The 20118-nt window shown below is 44.1% G+C and overlaps 1 pseudogene; it reads left to right on the top strand.

Annotated features, from left to right (window-relative positions):
* Positions 1-13891: 13891 nt before the first annotated feature.
* LOC123066872 (GDSL esterase/lipase At5g03610-like) lies at positions 13892-15864 on the top strand (annotated as a pseudogene).
* Positions 15865-20118: the final 4254 nt, after the last annotated feature.

Here is a 20118-nt window from a genome sequence, read left to right as displayed (position 1 = left end):
TTTCCAAATATTCCAAAGCAACGTGAAACTGGTATCCAGATCTAAGTCAGCATGATGAGAAGATAAAATCCTTTGAATCACATCAGAAGGATATAAGTTATGATTGAACTCATCAGACTTAAGACCAAATAGGAACCAAATAGCTCTAGTGAAATTGCAAGAAAAGAAAAGATGCAAGTCTGTCTCCGCCTCGCCGCACCTGCAACATTCCTTTTTAATGTGAGTAGAATACTTGGATCCCCTAAGCCCTGAAGCTAAAGCTCTTCTTAGAATTCTCCATGCAAAGGTTTTGACTCTTGGAGCCAGGTTTTTGCTTTTCCAAACCTGATTGAGAATAGAAATTTCAGAATCTGAAATAGTGTGACTTTGAGATTGTAAGCTGGGATGGGCCTCCTGCATCAAAGCTTTATAAGCACTTTTAGTGGTACACTCTGCATTAGGGGTATGAATCCAACATAAAGTATCGTCCATATTAGCATTAATGATAGGAGTTTGTAAAATATTTCTCTTGAAATTATCGTCGAAAAAGATATTAATTTTATCCTCATCCCAACTCTTACAATTTGGTTTCCAAAGATCACTAACAACTTTAGGACAAGGGATACCTAGATTAGGTTTAAGGTGATCATAAATATTGTCCTAATCATTGCACCAAGGACTAGTCCAAATACAAGTATTAGCATTAGCAATTTGAGTATGACTAGCCTTGCTAATGAAAGGAAGAACTTTGAGAATAGAGGACCAGAAAGCAGATTTAGGAACATTGCCATTCACTTTCCAAATAGAAGAGTTATGAAAATATTTTTCTTTGAGAACTTTCCAAATAGAAGAGAATTAGGACTCTTAATAACTCTCCAAGCCATCATAGCAACCATAGACTTATTCATCATATAAAGATCTCTAATGCCTAGACCACCTTGATGCATAGGTTTGCAAATATCATCCCAAGCCCTAAAGCAGATAGATTTGGAAGCATTATCCTTATCAATACCTGTTCACCAGAACTTTCTAATTATGGAAGTGAGTTTATTAATGGTGGATTTACTTAAAAGGATATTAGACATGTAATACACAGGAAGGGAGGCAAAAACAGATTTAATAAGAGTGAGTCTTCCTGCATGAGACAACCTGTTAGCCTTGTAGCAATTAAGTTTAGCTCTAAACTTATCAATAATAAAATTATAAGCTGCAGGTCTATTTTTACCAGGTAAAATAAGAGGATGGCCAAGATGAGTAGTATTGCAATCCATATTAGGAGCAGGAAAGATATTCTTAATTTGGTTCCTCAAATTATCATCAGTATTTTTACTAAAAAGTATGGCAGATTTATTCCAATTAGGAGTTTGACCATAAACAGCACAAAACTGATTAATAATAGAAGCAATCGTATTAGCATCCTCCTCTTGGGAGCAGCTCCTCGGCCGCCAGTTGTACTGCTTTTTTGGGGGGGGGCTCATTGGAAAAAGAGGAATACCATTTGGTTGCCGGCGTCTCAACATCCTCCTTCTGGGTGCCGGGGAGGTAACCAGTCCTGACAATTCGACATACCTCAGCCCTGCCCACTTCGTAGACATAATGGTCACATGAGGAAGGAGCTAGGAAAAATACTTTTGCCATAGTCCAAAGTGGGCCTCGCAACCCAGAAAGGCCTCACAGAGGGCAACGAAACCCGCTATGTGAAGAATGGAATTTGAGGTCAGGTGATGGAGCTGGATCCCGTAGAACGCCAAGAGGCCTCTGAGGAAGGGGTGGATGGGAATGCCGAGGCCTGAGAGTGGGAAGGGGACAAAATAGTCCCGCTCCTCTCCATGGGGGATTGCGTTATTATGACTGGTAACCCCCAAGTCTGTAGTTTGCAGCCCGGGGCAGAAGAATACGAAATCTAGATCGGGCAAGTACCCTTAAGTGGAGAGGCGATTGAGCTGCATCGGGGTAAGGAAGCAGCTCTTCCAGCCCCACTTTCGGTGTCCGTTAGGGCGCTTCGATGAGCCAGGGGCATCTACAATTGTTGAGGCTCTGCAAGCCGGGCAAGAGGGAAAGGTTGTTCGTGATAAGGGAGGTAGCAGGCAGGATCGAGCAAACCGCCTCCCTCCGTCGTCCTTTATTTACCGTGATAGGACGTTTGTGTTGGGTTCTACAGTAGGGTGGGTCGACTGCAAATTAAAATTTTTCTACGCACAGAACAACCAGGAACCTGCTACGCGAATGGATCACGGATCGTTACCACTAGACGAGCAGTGCCATGCAGCGCAAGCAGAGTTGGGGCAGCGGGTCTCCGGAGTCGTCTCCTCCTTGTCCGATCTCCCACAAACAGTCGTCGTCGGATCCCACATACAGGTTCACTGGAGCGGTGCAAGCGTACCGCCTCTAACAATATTCGCGCGTGCAGGAGGAACACCATGGGTGGACTGCTAGGTCCGATCACACAGTCGACGGCGGGTGGAGGTGGCTAGTCGCAACAAATGCAAAGCCCTAGTGATAGCGCCGAAGCGATCAACCAAATGAGTGTGCCGCACCCCCACTATATAGGCATCTGCCGCGGGCTCAACACCTGGGCCTCGCACGGATCCTAAAGCCCAATTAAAGTCCATTCGGCCTAGATCCGTGTCCGAGTAGGATCACGTCTGACTCGTGGAGTCGGATCAGGCCTCACAGGTTTCATCCCTTAAGCGCGCGACCCCTTAGATTCAAGTCGTCTTGGTCACAGGTCGGATCACCTCTGACCTGCTCAACTGGTAGGCGTGCTGACCACCGAGTAGACAATGAAGCCGGTTGGTGAACCTGTACAACATGTAACACTTCTGTTCCCTTTGCCCCACGATATATGTTGTTGGGCTCAAGGCGAGTCTGTCATCCTTGTGCTAGCCCGTCCTGTTTCTCGTTCCAGTGAAGCCGACCATAAATTAGATTATCTCATAATCTGTGTCGCATGGCCATGCTTATCTTGGTCGGATCACACGAGGGCCCCAAAGTATATCTCTCCTGATCGGAGGGGCAAATCCCTTCTTGCTCGACAATGTCTCGTAGCATGGGTCTCGACAAGCCCGAAATATACCTTTATAACTACCTGTTAGGGAACGTAGTAATTCAAAAAAATTCCTACGATCACGCAAGATCTATCTAGGAGATGCATAGCAACGAGAAAAGGAGAGTGTGTCCACGTACCCTCGTAGACCGAAAGCAGAAGCATTTAGTTAACGCGGGTGATGTAGTCAAACTTCTTCACGATCCAACCAATCCAAGTACCGAACGTATGACACCTCCGTGTTCAGCACACGTTCAGCTCAATGACGTCCCCGAGCTCTTGATCCAGTAGAGGCTCGAGGGAGAGTTCCGTCAGCACGACGGTGTGGCGACGGTGTTGGTGATGTGATCCACACAGGGCTTCGCCTAAGCACTACGACAATAGGACCGAGGTGGTAAACTGTGGAGGGGGCACCAGACACGACTAAGAAACAACTGTTGTGCCTTTGGGGTGCCCCCTGGCCATGTATATAAAGGAGGGGGGAGAGGCCGGCGGCCAGGAGGGGAGCACCATGGGGGGAATCCTACTTAGACTCCTAGCCCATGTAGGATTCGCCCCCCTTCCTTTCTTCCACCGGAGGGAATAGGAAGGAGAGGGAGAGGGAAAGGGAAGGGGGCGCCGCCCCCTCCTCCTTGTCCTATTCGTACTCCCAAGGAGGAGGGCGTGCGGCCACCCCCGTGGGCTTACCTCTCTCTCCCTTAGGCCCATGTTGGCCCAACACTTCTCCGGGGGGTTCCGGTAACCCCCCGGTTCCTCGATAAATATCCAAAACGTCCCGAAACCTTTCCCGTGTCCGAATACCTTCGTCCAAAATATCAATCTTTACCTCTCGACCATTTCGAGACTCCAGCCGATTAGGCGTCGCTTCTGAGCATCCAAGAGTCATTGTGGATCGCCGGTGAACGAAGTCTGTGAAGGTTTGGAAGTCTACCTTGAAGACTTACCAGAGTGATTGGGCGAGGAATGGGTGTCCTTAGCTCAAGGGGAATAAGGTGAAGACGCGGTCTTCTGATTTAAATCTCAGCCTCCCTAACCAGACGTACAGTTGTCACATCAACTGGAACTTGTCTACCAAATCCTTGTCTTCACCAAGCAACTAGTTCTATCCCACACTTCCCTTTACTTTATAGTTTGTCTTCCTGAAGTCATTGCTTGCTTGTCTGATCTGTTTGACTTCACTGAGTGAAGACTATTTCCTATTTGGCTTCATACTGTCTTCCATCCTGATCCATACTACCTAGCTGCTCATAGTCTTCGTGCTTTCACTATATTGCTTACTTGATCATGGCTTGTCTACTGTAGTCTATCTTCCGCTGCATATCAATAGGTTCATTTCTACTGTTTGTCTTCAAAGACCTCATCTTTTGAAGACTTCTCATAAAAATCGCCTATTCACCCCGCTCTAGTTGATAACTAGCACTTTCACTTTGCGGGCGTCCCAGCTCCCAATCTTGCGTCTGACCGCCCTAGTCCATCCAAACCCCCTTTCTCGCCCGCACGCACTTCCCATCCGAAACAGTTCGCGCCACTCCAGAGGGCCAGCGCCACATTCATGCCCGGCCAGAGCAGAAGCGACCACTGGTGCCGGCGTTGAAGCGATGCGCCGCCCGCGTGCACTTCCCATCCGAAATATTTCGCGCCGTTCCAGATCGTCAGTGCCACATTCATGCCCGGCCAGAGCGGACGCGACCACTGGCGCCGACATTGAAGTGGCGCGTCGCCCACGCCACTTGCTGGTGCAGGCACTACTCTTCGTTCAAACGAAACTACGCTGCCTACAACCACCAGCTCCTCCAGGGGCACCAATAGGCGGAGTGGTAGCTTGCTGTCGGCAGAGAGATCGTGTTGGAGACGGACTTGGCGGAGCGGCTGCTCGAGTCATACCGCTCTGCCCGCGAGATCCGCCTCGCCGGTTGACGGTACCGCTAGCGTCAGACGAAACTGGAGGCCGCCTACAAGGAGTTCGACGAGGCGGCGGGCGATGTGTTGGGCAAGACTGACGACGAGGCGGAGGACAACGCCGGCTCCGCCGAGGCCGTGCCCCGCCGAGGCCGTGCCCCGCCGCCACGACCATGAAGCCGACACGTCCGTGGGCGCTGCCGGCAGCGAGGAAGAGTAGAGCACGGTAGGTTCCCGCCGCTCGGGTCTCAAGAAGGACACCGCTCCTCCCCTCCCATTGAAGCCAAGCTTGGTGGGATAAACACCATCGGCCGATTAGCCGCTTGGCGGAGACATGGTGGCGGACAGCTTCACTTCCCGGGTCTCCGGAAGTGGAGGTTACGGAGCCGGAGCTGGAGAGCATCGAGGCAGAGTTGGAGAAGTCGAAGCTTTAGTTGTCGGGGCTCGTGGCCGGACACGGGGACGGGCACCGGTGATCATAGATTAGACGTATTAGTTATATCTTGAGAGCAGGACGAGCACCACTTAGTTGATGTATGTCCGAAATATAATGAAATTCGTCATGTTTATATCACATCCGATATGTTTATATGAAATTCGGCCGCGTTTCAACGAATTTCATCTGGTTAGTTCACATTGTTGTCCAAATGTATGTGGGGAGCATTGGATGGCGGCCTCCCGCATTCGTGTCCACGAACGGATGCCGGAGAAAATTCACGGCTTGACGTTCGAGATGCCCTTACTAGGGATCAGTTGTCACTTGATTGGAAGTAGACTTGGATATTTGACACTTTAATTTCGAACGCTTCTGCTTCGGTACATCTCCCTAAACAAAAGAACGGCTCAGATTAGCACATACTTCTTAAAAAAGGGGCATGATAGTCATATTACTCTTCACCTGCCGTATATGTATACGTTGTACATGGAGTAGGGTCACACAAGCCGGCGCACGTAACCCTCCGTCCTGGGCCTGGCCCATTTATTTTTCTTCTGTTTTTAACCTTCAAAAAATAGGTGCATGAAGTATGATTCAAACTCTGAACCTCTTGGATTGCTTCAACTCACTATAACCAACTAGGACAACTCACTTGTCGTGCCTCATTTCTTCTTTTATTCTTGTTGTTGTGCATCTTCTCGTTCTTTCTTCTTCTTTTGTTTGACATTTTTTCTTCGGGTTTATTTGTTTTTAATCTTTTTCTTTTTATCTTTTTTTCATTTCCTAATTTTTTGAAGCTTTTCTTAAAGTGAATTTTTTTTTCAAATCTGTGAACTTATTTTTAATCCATGATTTTTTTCCAAACAAATGAATGTTTTTTTAAAAAAATCTTGTTAAATTCATAAGAAAATTCAAATCGATGATCTTTTTTCGAGTTCACAAACTTTTTCCAAGTTTGTGAACCTTTTTGTCAAATTCGTTAACTTCTTTGTCAAATTCCCGATTTTTTTAAATCAATGAACTTTTTCAATTTTATGAATATTTTTTCGTACTTTTTTTAACTTATCAAGTTTTCTTTAATCTCAGGGTGGGCGGTAGAAACCGAGAAGTCCGTTTTTACCATTCAGTTTATTTTAGATTCCGATTGCAAAACTATAAACCAAAATGACCATTCGGTTAATCGGCTTACTCGGTTTGATGTTCAGATTACATCGAGCCAACTCGTCAAATGTGTTTCTTTATATTAATTATGACACTCGGTCACATTATGTAGCAGAGCTCTATGCCCCCATATTCGTTGCTCAGTGGGGTGGGACTAAATTGAGCGCTATGGACGGCTGGGCGCACACGTGACCGAAAAGCTCAATCAATTTTGGGCCTGCGTGGTTGGGTCAGCCCATATGGCGTGTAGAGAGCGAGCTCCACTCGCTACTTGGTGTGGGCTTGGCCCCTTGGGTCTTTAGCTCCACTCGCTACGGCGACAGTTTCTGATTTCTCGTTAATTCATTTTTCTCTGAACTTTATTATTCTTTCTGAAACCTGTTTAAAATTTCGAAATATTGTTTGAAATACTATTTTTTTGTTTCAAACAATCTTGAGGATATCGCTTATCGTTATCGTCTCAGTCAGCTGGAGATTAGAGATTAATCAGAAACTGGCCGATTAATTGATTTTATTGGTTGACTATTAATCGAATAGTTTTTTGCAAATCCCAGGTTCCCTATACTAAAATACGTTATATTCAACAATAAGACAATATTGGACAGAAGTGTTACCTTGATTCCTAACCTTTGAATCCTCGTATAATAACAAACAAAATAGGAGAACAATACATATTGCGTAACAAGGTCCACAAAATACAAATAGACATAGTTTTTGCAAATATAGGGCCTGTTCGGCAGCTTGCCAACTCCTGAAAATCCTAAAATCCAGCTTCCCGTTTCGTATGCCAGCTTCCCAAATGAAAGCTAGCGATCAGAAAAACGTTCGGTGTGCCAGCTCCAGTTTTCTCTCGCAGCGCATGGGCTGGTAGCTTTTTTCAGTTGAGGACAGGCTAAACTTGGCCCAAGTTGGAGCTGGCTGGCCCATTAAGCTCGTTTCTGGCCTGGTAGGGAGGGAAAGGAGTCGCTCCGATCTTTTCTTCGCTTGACAAAACGTTTTCTTCCACTTCGCGGTGGCAGCTCGCCGTAAATAGACAGAACTCCAACTCTTGCAATTTTTGGGATCGACGAAACACCAGCTCCCAGTTTTTGTACGTGGACGCTGGTTCGATCCGAGAAGCCAACTTCCTGGCATCGGGCCGTTCGGGCCAGCTCCGCTCGCGGATACGCGGAAGCTGGGAGCTGGCGAGCTACCGAACAGGCCCATAGTGCTATGAATAGGTTCGATTTATCGGTAGTCCCGATAAATTGCTATAAATCAGCCCAAAATATAAACATTGAAGATAAGGCATAATCTTATCGCTCACTCCCCGAGCAGCGATAAATCAGAAGATTAATAACTGAATCGGAATTTTTTTTGAACAGTGATTTCAAATATTGTTTATAATTTTATAAAATCTTCTAGAATTTAGAAAATACCCTTTTTTGAATTTTTTGTTCACAAGTTGAAGAAATATTTGCGTTTCAAAAATTTGATAATTTTTTTAAAGTATGAGATTTGCAATTTGTTCACCATCAATTATTGGAAATTTCTGAACAAATTTCAAGAAATGGTTAGGATATAAGAATATGTTCTTATTGATTGATAATGACGAAAATTATAAACAACCGAAGCATTCAAATTAGGAAACTTACATGTTCACAACAGCACCGGTCTGCCCTAGTCTAGCACACTCCTCTTAAATGGTGTTTTTTTGGACCATGGGTAAATGACCCCAACTTCTTGCGCAACTTGACACGGACATATGAGGTATCCATGCCAGGTTTAAACAACTTCCAACCACCATTTGCATGCGGTAACATGTTTGGCCATTTATAGACCATTTTCACCAAAAAAAAAACTTCAGAAAATGCAAAACTTTGGTCTTAGAAGCTATTGGGAAAATTTTGGGGTCATTTGACGGATGTAAAAAACAACATGCTTTCAAGTAGACCCTTCTCGCCCTATCCGAACACCGTCGGTTGCACATGGTCTATTTCTGGACATCCTTAAAATGGACCCAACTTTTGCAACCAGGCATGCAATGATAGGCATCCATGCCTGATTTGAACGACTTCCGATATCGTATGCAAGTCGAAATATTCCCAACCATTTATATTCATTTTTTACGGAGAAGGCTTCAGAAAATACAAAACTTGTTGAAAACTCAAACAACTTGGCATGGTGTCTTGAATTGGTCATAAAAGGCAATGAAAATAATTGGGGTCATTTAAGAGATGTCGAGAAACGAGGTGCTCCCAAAAGGATCATTCTCGCCTGAACACCCTCCATTGAATATGGTCTAGTTTTAGACATCCTTGAAATGAACCTAAGTTTTGTAGGAAGGTGGACATGCCCATGGTATGAATCCTTGCTAGGTTCGAATGATTTTTGGTCATTTATTGGTCTTTTTTCACCGAAAAAAACCAAAAAATGCAAAACTTACTAAAAACCCAAAAAACTTGTCATGGTGCCTGAATTGGTCGTACAAGGCTATGGAGTAATTTCAAGGATTTCGACAAACAACATGTGCTCACACAGAGCCTTCTCGCCTACCCGAACACCCTCCGTTCAACATGGTTTATTTGGGCATCCTTAAAATGACCCTAACTTTTGCAAGCAGGTGGGCATGCCAATTGTAGGCATCCATGTCAGGTTTGAACTATTTCTGACACTGTATGCATGTTGCGATATGTCCGGCCATTTATTGGCCTTTTTCCACCGGAAAACTCTAGAAAAAGCAAAAATTATCGAAAACCCAAAGAACTTGGCATGGTGCCTTGAATTGGTCATGCGAGGCTATGGAAAAAATTTGGAGCTCTTTTAAGGATGTCGATAAACAACATGCTCTCAGAGAGAACCTTCGAGCCTACCGAACACCCTCCGTTCAACATGCTCTATATTTGGACATTCTTAAAATGATTCCAACTTTGGCAAGCAGGTGAGCATGACCATTGTAGGCATCCATGTCAGGTTTGAACAATTTACGACAATGTATGCTAGTTGCAACTCATCCGACCATTTATCGGCCTTTTTTCACCGGGAAAACTCTAGAAAATGAAAAAATTGCCAAAAGCCCAAACAACTTCGCATGGTGCCTTGAATTTTTCATACAAGTCCATGGAAAAAGATTTGAGCCCTTTGACGGTTGTCGATAAATAACATGCTCTCAAATGGAGCCTTTTGGCCTAGCCAAAAACCCTGAGTTGAACACGGTGTTTTTTTGAACATTCTTGAAATGACCCCCAATTTTGCAAGCAGGTGGGCATGCCCATGGTAGATATCAATATCAGGTTTGAAGGAAAAAAGTATTTAAAATCATAATTTAAATAGTAAATGTTTTTAAAAGCATTTAATAAATATTTGATGGAAAAAAGAATTTCAAACCATAATTTTAAAAACTTCCTTAAAATTGTTATTTTGGTATTCAAAAAGTAATTTCAATTTTTTGGCCAAATTAAACAAATTCAAATAAATTCAAAGGGAAGAAAAATGAATTAACGACAAAAATACACTCAGGCATGGCCCAACTAGGCGACAACATCGCTCCCGTCGGGAGCCTGTTAGGTCGGCCAAGTGGTCGCTGATTTTAAAAAGGTTTAACGACTAAAGAAAAATGTCCCTGTTTCCAAAATATGTTCACAAATTCATACCATATTCCTATTTTTTCAATACTTGTTCACAAATTTGTAATTTTTTGAAGAATTTCAAATAATTCTCGCGCTTTCAAAATTTGTTTGGTATTTAAAATAAGTTCCTGTTTTCAAATCTATTCTACACAAAGACATAAAAAATGTTCATGTTTTGTCATTCTTAGCAATTTATGAAGACACATAGATTTTCTTTGGAATTTATGTACAATTTATTAAGATATTAATATTTATTTTTTGAACAAACTTTGACAGAACGAGCATTTTTTGAAATTTTAACAAGTTTTCAAAGCACGAGCATATTTTGGAAAAATAAGATATTTTTTTGAAAAATGAGAAAAATACAAATAAAAAAAAGTATAGAATGCAATTTTCCTAGAAAAACAAAATAAATAATAAGAAAAAATATTCGCAAATTTGAAAAATTCTTGTATTGCAATTTTTTTGGAAATATACTGAAAAAGCTCATGGATTTGAAAAAAGTTCACTAAAGTGTTAGCAAAGAAAATTGAGAAAAAGTTCATGGAGCTGGGAAATGTTCATGAAATTTGGGAAAAAAGTTCACGAAGTTGAAAAAGATTCACATATTTGAGAAATGTTTCGAATTTTTGGAAAATTCATGCATTTGAGAAAATTCGACAAAAATGAAAAGATAAGATAAATATATATAATATAATATAAAAATTGAGTAAAAACAGAAAAAAAAACCCAGCCAAAACTGCCCGATAGAAAAGGATAACCAGAATTTCAAAAAAAAGAAAAAAAAAGAAAAGGAAAACCAGAATCTTTATTTTTAGTGTTATATTTGACACACTACAAAGAGATGGAAAAAATAAGTACTTTGACATAGGAGGTGTGGTATCCCACGTGGTTAACGTGTCGGACTATGAACCATGAGCTTCAGAGTTTTTTTTTGAGGGTAACATAATGCGCTTATTTTTTGAAGGGTGCCAAAAAAATGGGCAAATAAAGAAAAAAAATAGAACTATAAACAAAAAAAAGCCAAACATGTTGGATGAATAAGCCATGTCCAGCACGGTGGTGATCGGCGTCGGGTGCGCCAGGTACGGTCCGTGCAGGGCACGAGCACGTGTGTGCGTGCGTGGTTATGTTAGTTGGCGACAAGTCCGGAGGGGTGATCGCATCAGGGCGCTGGACCCGGCTGCGTTGTGCGCGTACGAGCGCGACGGGCATGCGAGACGTGGAGCGCGGGGCGTGGAGATCGTGTGAGTGGGGTGCGTCGGGAGCGCGACGTGGTGCGTCAGTGCGCGCACGTATAAGTCCCCCTCCCTGCTGGTTGTTGCAGCTGAGGGTACCGAGTACGAGCTCGTGTGAAAATACAAAAAAGCCATCGGTGTGGTGATGTGTTTGCACGCCACCAAAACTTCTGTGTTCATCCTCTCGCCACACTATCTTGTCTCCGGTGATCGCTGGCGAGCCATGATTTCATTTTTGCTATCAGTTGGCATCAGAGCTTCGATTGGATCTTGCCGGCGGCCATGGCGATAGTCCCGCACGGCACTGGAGGGGACGGTGTCGCTCTCGCCGTGGATGCTTACACCAGACAACTACACGGTGTGGGCGATCACGGCAGAGGCGATCCTCGACGCCCTGACCCTTTGGGAGGCAGTGCTGCCGAAGGGCGATGCGCCGGCTGACGCGAAGAAGGACAAGATGGCGAGGGCAGTGCCGCTCGTCGCACTCTCTGAGGATCTGTTGATGTAGGTGTCGACGAAGAAGACGACGACGTAGGTGTGGGCTAGCCTAAAGACGCGTTTCGTCGGAGCCGATCGTGTCAGGGCGGCATGGCTCTCCACCCTCTGCAACGATTTTGATCAGCTGCGCATGGACGACAGCGAGGGGTTGGACGCATATGCTGGGAGGATCAGCGGTATGGCGGCGAGGTATGTGAGCCTCGGGTCGATGCTCAGCGACGCGGAGATGGTGAAGAAGCTGCTCGACAGTGTCCCCAACCGTATATACTCGGCGGTGGCTGGAATTGTGCAATTCTGCAATGTCAACGAGATGCCGTTCGAGGAGGTGCTGAGTCGGCTGAAGGCTTTCGACGAGCGCTCGCGGCGATGCGTGTAGGCTGGCAGCGAGTGGGCGGAGGGGGAATTGATGCTCACGGCGGCACATGGCAAGCACGTTAGCGGCAATGCGGCGGCGGCCTTGACCACGACGACAGCAGCAGCAGCACGGCGTCGGGCAGCGGAGGGTGCTACAACTGTGGCTAGCGCGGGCACTTCCGGCGGGACTGCACGAAGACGAAGAAGCGCGCGAAGGAGGAGAGGGCTCTTCTCGCAGCCCCGACGCTGGGCCGGCGCTCCTCTAGGCCATGGCTTAGGGGGTGATTGTTGGGTGAATAAGCCATGTCCTGCACAGTGGCGATCAGCGTCGGGTGCGCCAGGTACGGTCTGCAGGACACAAGCACATGTGTGCGTGTGTGTGTGCGTGGGTATGTTAGTTGGCGACAAGCCCAAAGGGGTGATCGCGTCAGGGCGATGGACCCGGCTGCGTTGTGTGCGTAAGAGCGCGACGGACGCGCGAGCCCTAGAGCACCGGGCGTGGAGATCATGTGAGTGGGGTGTGTCGGGAGCACGACGTGGTGCGTCAGTGCGCGCACGTATAAGTCCCCCTCCCTCCTGTTTGTTGCAGCTGAGGGTACCGAGTTTGAGCTCGTGTAAAAATACAGAAAAGCCGTCGGCGCGGTGAGGTGTTTGTGCGCCACCAAAACTTCTGTGTTCATCCTCTCGCCACACTATCTTGTCTCCGGTGATCGCCGGCGAGCCGTGATTCCATTTTTGGTATCAAAACAAAATAAAAAGAAGAAGAAATTCTGAGAAGATGCAATAACCAGGCACAACAAGTCAGCTGTCCTAGTTCGCTAAAGCTGGTGGAAGTAAACTAGGTGGGGAGTTCGAATCCTACCTATTTTTTGAAGCAAGGCTCAATTTCTGAACGGTAAGATTTCTTTTCTTCATGTCTTAGTTTGGAGTAAAATAGATGATTAGTACAGAAAGTTGCCGTGGAAGTTCAGTTCATACATCAACTTATTCTAGCATTTAGTGTGTTGACTAGACACCATTTCAAGGCAATACACCGCGAATATGTTCTTGTGATCTAAATTCAAATGTACCAATTTTTACTTTGGTAGTCACTTGGTTCTACTTTGTCTGAGGAAAATTAAGCTCATTTACCAATACGACCCAAGTCCTCTTGAGAAACACAGTTTCTTATGAGCATGAGCGTTTTCGTGTACAAGCTGCTGTTTTGAAGAGCCCCTTTGCAACTGTTAATGAGAAGGCGACACCCAAGATCGAGGCCAACGTTGAGCTTCTACAAAGGCTCAAAGACAACAGAACTTAACGTGCCGATGGCTCCAACTGGGGTGGAGGTTAACAGCAAAACCGGAGAGAACCCCGTCCGTGGGAAGGGACAGGACAACTGGCGGCGCGGCCGACGAGCTGATGGCGGTGCGCAGCGGCGTGGAGGAGGTCTGATGGCCGAAGAGGGGAAGAGGGCATGCAGAGATGAGCAGCTGGCCAGTGAATGACGACGCCCCGTCCATGACAAGCCCGATTTGGACTTGCTTTGCTGGTCAATCCGTGTCCGACTGTGCTGTGGATCCGACTCTGGTCGAGGCCGCAAGCCCGATTTCGACTTGTTTTGCACGTCGATGATTCCATAAATTGAAGAGAGGGCCAGGCCATGATGTACCAGCAGCTCAGACAAGCGCTTTGCATTCCTGATTTTTAGTTGGCGAAACAGTAGCGGCTGGGCGATCGTGATCCTCAGGCCGGCAGTAGTAGAACCATCCGCCTCCACACCTTCGGAATCGATGAAGCTTCTCCCGGCCGTCCTCGGCCTCGCCCTCCTCCTCCTCGTCCTGTGTCCCAATGGCGTGGAGGCCCGGCCTGCGCCTACCCGTGGTCATGAGAAGAAGCTGTCGAGGGCCACCTTCTTTGTCTTCGGGGATGACTTCGCTGACAACGGGAACCTCCCTCTGACCGAACCCCTCACCGAGATGTCGCGGCAATGGGCTTACACCTACGGCTCCAACTACGTCGATGCCGATGGCTTTCCGCGGCCGAATACCCCGTCCGGCCGCTTCTCAAACTACAAGATCCAGGCAGATTTCATCGGTAAGTACTATTGTTATACTTATAGCCCTAAGACAAGTACTCTGCTATATTGTAAATCCCTGGTGCATCATAATTAACCCTACTCATTGTTCTATTGATAACTTGCAGCAACAATGTTGGGGTTGGAGGAAGCCCCTCCAACACATGCCCGTACAGCGGAGAAAACCTGCGACCCGTCCGGCATGACTTTTGCTACGGGTGGCGCAACCGTGTTTGATAGTACATCACATGAGGTTCCCACCTTTACCAAGCAAGTAAGTAGATACTTTCAGGAAGATGGTCAAAGATGGGACCATCACGGAGAAACAATTGACTCGCTCTGTAGCGCTCGTGGCCTTCTCCGCAATGATTATGCAAGCACCGGCGTCATTGGCCTAAGTAGCCCTGACGATGTGAGTACTATATCAACATAGTATGCATACACTAGTTTGAACAATTAATTTGTTTCTGCATCTCATAACTTAATTTTCTTGTATGGGGTGCAGATTAATGCTTATATTGGGAAAATGATAAAAGAGATGGCAGCTAATGTGGAGCAATTGTTGAAGCTCTGGGTGAGAAAGGTTCTTGTCAACAACTTGCATCCTGTCGGTTGCACGCCATCACAAACCCGAACTAACAACTACACCACGTGCTATATTTTTGAAAACTTGGGTGCTTCCATCCATAACAATAACCTGAAACAAGTTATGACAGCAAAGAAGAATGTCCACTTCGTCGATCTGTACACCACATTCATTAATATTGTGGATCATGTGCCAGGTATGTATCTGCATGCATTCAAAAGTGTCTTAGTTTGAAAATTTTCTAATCTAATTAGATAGGGCTCGATCGTGTGCTTCAACTACTTTCATAAGTTCATATGAACATTTTTTAATTTGATGTACATTAATGTAGGTAAAGGCTCAGAGCTATCGAAGCAATTCAAGCGCAAACTATCGCCGTGTTGCGAGAGTTTAGATTCGAAGGGTTACTGTGGGCAGCAAGGTGAGTTGTCCACAGAGCTTCTTTGCACAGTGTGCAACAAGTCCAATAAATTTTTCTATTGGGACGACATGCACCCGACGCACGCGGGATGGGAGGCTGTCATGAAACAATTGGAAAAGCCCTTGAGGGTGTTTTTAGATCAAGACTAGGTAGTCAGCTTTCATATATCGTTGTAGTGCTTTTCATCCATGATGACAATATTCTGATTGTATTTGTTCGATAGTTTCAAGCGTTTCAAAGACTGTATTTTCTGGATTCCAGGATGGAGTATGGCCTTGAATTGCTCAAAAATAAGAGACTATCCAGCGAGTGGGAAATGGGGTGAACATTCGGGTTTGGCATGTCCACTGCGACCTAAGCCCCCCCCCTCCTCGAGGCCAGTGTCGCCTCCACTGGGTGGTCGATTTCAACGAACAAGGAGGCAAAAAGAATCCGGCTAGGCCGCGCCGATATTTTTAGGAGCTGGATGTTGAGGAGATTGCAACACTAGTAGAAAATAGGGCTACTGTTCGGCCCTGGCCAGCCCATTAGTCCCGGTTCTTCAAGAACTAGGACCAATGGGGGGTATGAGACCCGGTTCGTGAGCCCAAGGGGCCGGCCGGGGCCTCGTGGGCATTGGTCCCGGTTTGTGTAGAACCATTTGTCCCGGTTCGAGCCACGAACCGGGACCAATGGTCCTCGCTCCTGGCCCACAACCATTGGTCCCGGTTCTTGGCTTGAACCGGCACAGAAGGGGTGGCTTTAGTCCCGGTTCATGCCCCGAACCGGGACAAATAACTTGCCTATATATACCCCATCGCCGCGGAAGAGCACTCCACAGTGCTCTGTTTTGTCAAGCCGGCGAGGGGAGGGCATTTGGGTGCTCTAGTTCACCTCCTATGCACATGAGGTGTTCGATGAAATGCCTGAGCCACACTGGTTAAGCTTTCACCTCTCGAAACTCGACCTCCGAGCTCCATTTTCAACAAGATTTGTCTAGATTTAGCGCTCCGTCAGGCCCCATCCTCTCCCCGTCTTCACCGCCGTTGATCGCCCGCGCCGATCTCGTCGCCGGCACCACCGTGGTGAGCCTCTTGTTCTTATCTTCTTTCTGAAAGAAAAAAAATTCTGACTTCAGATAGATACTTGTCTAATTTTCTTACTTCTATTATTCCTTGTTATTATATAGCGCGATGGTTTTGGTATCCGCCCCCGTCGGCCCTCGTCCTGTCTATGATTCAGATGCGGTATATATTATCTTTTCATAACTATTTGGTTCATTTATTGTTTATGACAATTATTCTGACCAATGTGACATAGATTTTATTTATCTAGGAGGTTGTTGAACCGGAAATTCCAACCGACCCTATTGTCGAGAGGTTAAATTTAGTTGAAGAAGAAAACAATTACTTGAAGGAAAAAATAAGAAAAATTGAGGAGGAGAAGATGATATTGGAGTTGCATGTTGCGGATGTCGTCGATGATCACGAGATCAAGATGGATGCAATGCAGTTGAAGATTAAAAAGATTAGAAAATATGCCATTCATAGCGAGGCTTAGTATCATTATGCAGTTGGATCAGATGTTACCTTGGTTGCGGTTATGATCGCATTTGTTTTTGCATTGAAATGTTTTAATTAGATGCTCTAGAGAGCTATATGTTGTTCAACGAGAACTATGTATGTACTTTGGTTTTAATGCTCAGGAGAACTATGTATGTACCTTGGTTTCAGAGTTTATTTCAAATGCTTTTCAACTTCATGGTCTTATAGCTCAAAATAATCAGTAATGCATGAAAAATAACAAATAAAGTCAGAAAGGGTTGTAAATTGATGATGTGGCTTTGAATGATGCATTTTGAACATAGAAAAACAAGGGGGTTCAAATAAGTTAAAAAAAAATGAATTCCCTTTGTAACAGACGAGTTTCCGTATGAAACCCTGATACTTCGAAAGAGATTGTCTGTTTTGTACACGAAGTGCATCCAGTTTTTGCCGTAAGCCTCTCTACTTTATTGCACATGCTATGTGGGTGAAATGATGATACCATGCCAACTTGGAACCTTTTCAGAGTTCATTTCAAATGCTTTTCAATTTCATGGTCTTATAGCTGAAAATAATCAGTAAATGCATGAAAAATAACAAATAAAGTCAGAAAGGGTTGTAAATTGATGATGTGGCTTTGAATGGTGCATTTTGAACACAGAAAAACAAGGGGGTTCAAATAAGTTAAAAAAATGAAATCCCTTTGTAACGCACGAGTTTCTGTATGAAACCCTCATACTTCGAAGGAGATTGTCTGTTTTGTACACGAAGTGCATCCAGTTTTTGCCGTAAGCCTTTCTACTTTCTTGCACATGCTATGTGGGTGAAATTATGATACCATGCCAACTTGGAACCTTTTCAGAGTTCATTTCAAATGCTTTTCAATTTCATGGTCTTATAGCTCAAAATAATCAGTAAATGCATGAAAAATAACAAATGAAGTCAGAAAGGGTTATAAATTGATGATGTGGCTTTGAATGGTGCATTTTGAACACAAAAAAACAAGGGGGTTCAAATAAGTTCAAAATAAATGAAATCCCTTTGTAACAGGCGATTTTCCGTATGAAACCCTGATACTTCGAAGGAGATTGTCTGTTTTGTACACGAACTGCATCCAGTTTTTTCCATAATCCTCTCTACTTTCTTGCACATGCTATGTGGGTGAAATGATGATACCATGCAAACTTGGAACCTTTTCAGAGTTCATTTCAAATGCTTTTCAATTTCATGGTCTTATAGCTCAAAATAATCAGTAAATGCATGAAAAATAACAAATGAAGTCAGAAAGGGTTGTAAATTAATGATGTGGCTTTGAATGGTGCATTTTGAACACAGAAAAACAAGGGGGTTCAAATAAGTTCAAAAGAAATGAAATCCCTTTGTAACAGACGAGTTTCCGTATGAAACCATGATACTTCGAATGAGATTGTCTGTTTTGTAAACGAAGTGCATCCAGTTTTTGCGGTAATCCTCTCTACTTTCTTGCACATTCTATGTGGCTGAAATGATGATACCATGCCAACTTGGAACATTTTCAAAGTTCATTTCAAATGCTTTTCAATTTCATGGTCTTATAGCTCGAAATAATGAGTAAATGCAGGAAAAATAACAAATGAAGTCAGAAAGGGTTGTAAATTGATGACATGGCTTTGAATGGTGCATTTTGAACACAGAAAAACAAACAAGTTCAAAAAAATGAAATCCCTTTGTAACAGACGAGTTTCTGTATGAAACCCTGATACTTCGAAGGAGATTGTCTGTTTTGTACACGAAGTGCATCCAGTTTTTGCCGTAAGCCTCTCTACTTTCTTGCACATGCTACGTGGGTGAAATGATGATACCATCCCAACTTGGAACCTTTTTAGAGTTCATTTCAAATGCTTTTCAATTTCGTGGTCTTATAGCTCAAAATAATCAGTAAATGCATGAAAAATAACAAATGAATTCCGAAAGGGTAGTAAATTGATGATGTGGCTTTGAATGGTGCATTTTGAACACAAAAAAATAAGGGGGTTCAAATAAGTTCAAAAGAAATGAAATCCCTTTGTAACAGACGAGTTTCCGTATGAAACCCTGATACTTCGAAGGAGATTATCTGTTTTGTACACGAATTGCATCCAGTTTTTGCCATAAGCCTCTCTACTTTCTTGCACATGCTACATGGGTGAAATGATGGTACCATGCCAACTTCGAACCTTTTCAGAGTTCATTTCAAATGCTTTTCAATTTCATGGTCTTATAGCTCAAAATAATCAGTAAATGCATGAAAAATAACAAATGAAGTCAGAAAGGGTTGTAAATTGATGATGTGGCTTTGAATGGTGCATTTTGAACACAGAAAAACAAGTGGGTTCAAATAAGTTCAAAAAAATGAAATCCCTTTGTAACAGACTAGTTTCTGTATGAAACCCTGATACTTCGAAGGATATTGTCTCTTTTGTACACGAAGTGCATCCAGTTTTGCCGTAAGCCTCTGTACTTTCTTGCACATGCTATGTGGGTGAAATGATGATACCATGCCAACTTGGAACCTTATTAGAGTTCATTTCAAATGCTTTTCAATTTCATGGTCTTATAGCTCAAAAATAATCAGTAAATGCATGAAAAATAACAAATGAAGTCAGAAAGGGTTGTAAATTGATGATGTGGCTTTGAATGGTGCATTTTGAACACAGAAAAACAAGTGGGTTCAAATAAGTTCAAAAAATGAAATCCCTTTGTAACAGACGATTTTCTGTATGAAACCCTGATACTTCGAAGGAGATTGTCTATTTTGTACACGAAGTGCATCCAGGTTTTGCCGTAAGCCTCTGCACTTTCTTGCACATGCTATGTGGGTGAAATGATGATACCATGCCAACTTGGAACCTTATCAGAGTTCATTTCAAATGCTTTTCAATTTCATGGTCTTATAGCTCAAAATAATCAGTAAATGCATGAAAAATAACAAATGAAGTCAGAAACGGTTGTAAATTGATGATGTGGCTTTGAATGGTGCATTTTGAGCACAGAAAAACATGGGGGTTCAAATAAGTTCAAAAGAAATGAAATCCCTTTGTAACAGACGAGTTTCCGTATGAAACCATGATACTTCGAATGAGATTATCTGTTTTGTAAACGAAGTGCATCCAGCTTTTGCGGTAATCCTCTCTACTTTCTATCATATGTTATGTGGGTGAAATGATGATACCATGCCAACTTTGAACCTTTTCAGAGTTCATTTCAAATGCTTTTCAATTTCATGGTCTTATAGCTCAAAATAATCAGTAAATGCATGAAAAATAACAAATGAAGTCAGAAAGGGTTGTAAATT

Source organism: Triticum aestivum, chromosome 3B (assembly GCF_018294505.1).
Source record: "Triticum aestivum cultivar Chinese Spring chromosome 3B, IWGSC CS RefSeq v2.1, whole genome shotgun sequence".
In the NCBI taxonomy this organism is placed as follows: domain Eukaryota; kingdom Viridiplantae; phylum Streptophyta; class Magnoliopsida; order Poales; family Poaceae; genus Triticum; species Triticum aestivum.
Note: the sequence above shows the minus strand (reverse complement) of the source record. Positions and strands in the feature narration are given on the sequence as shown.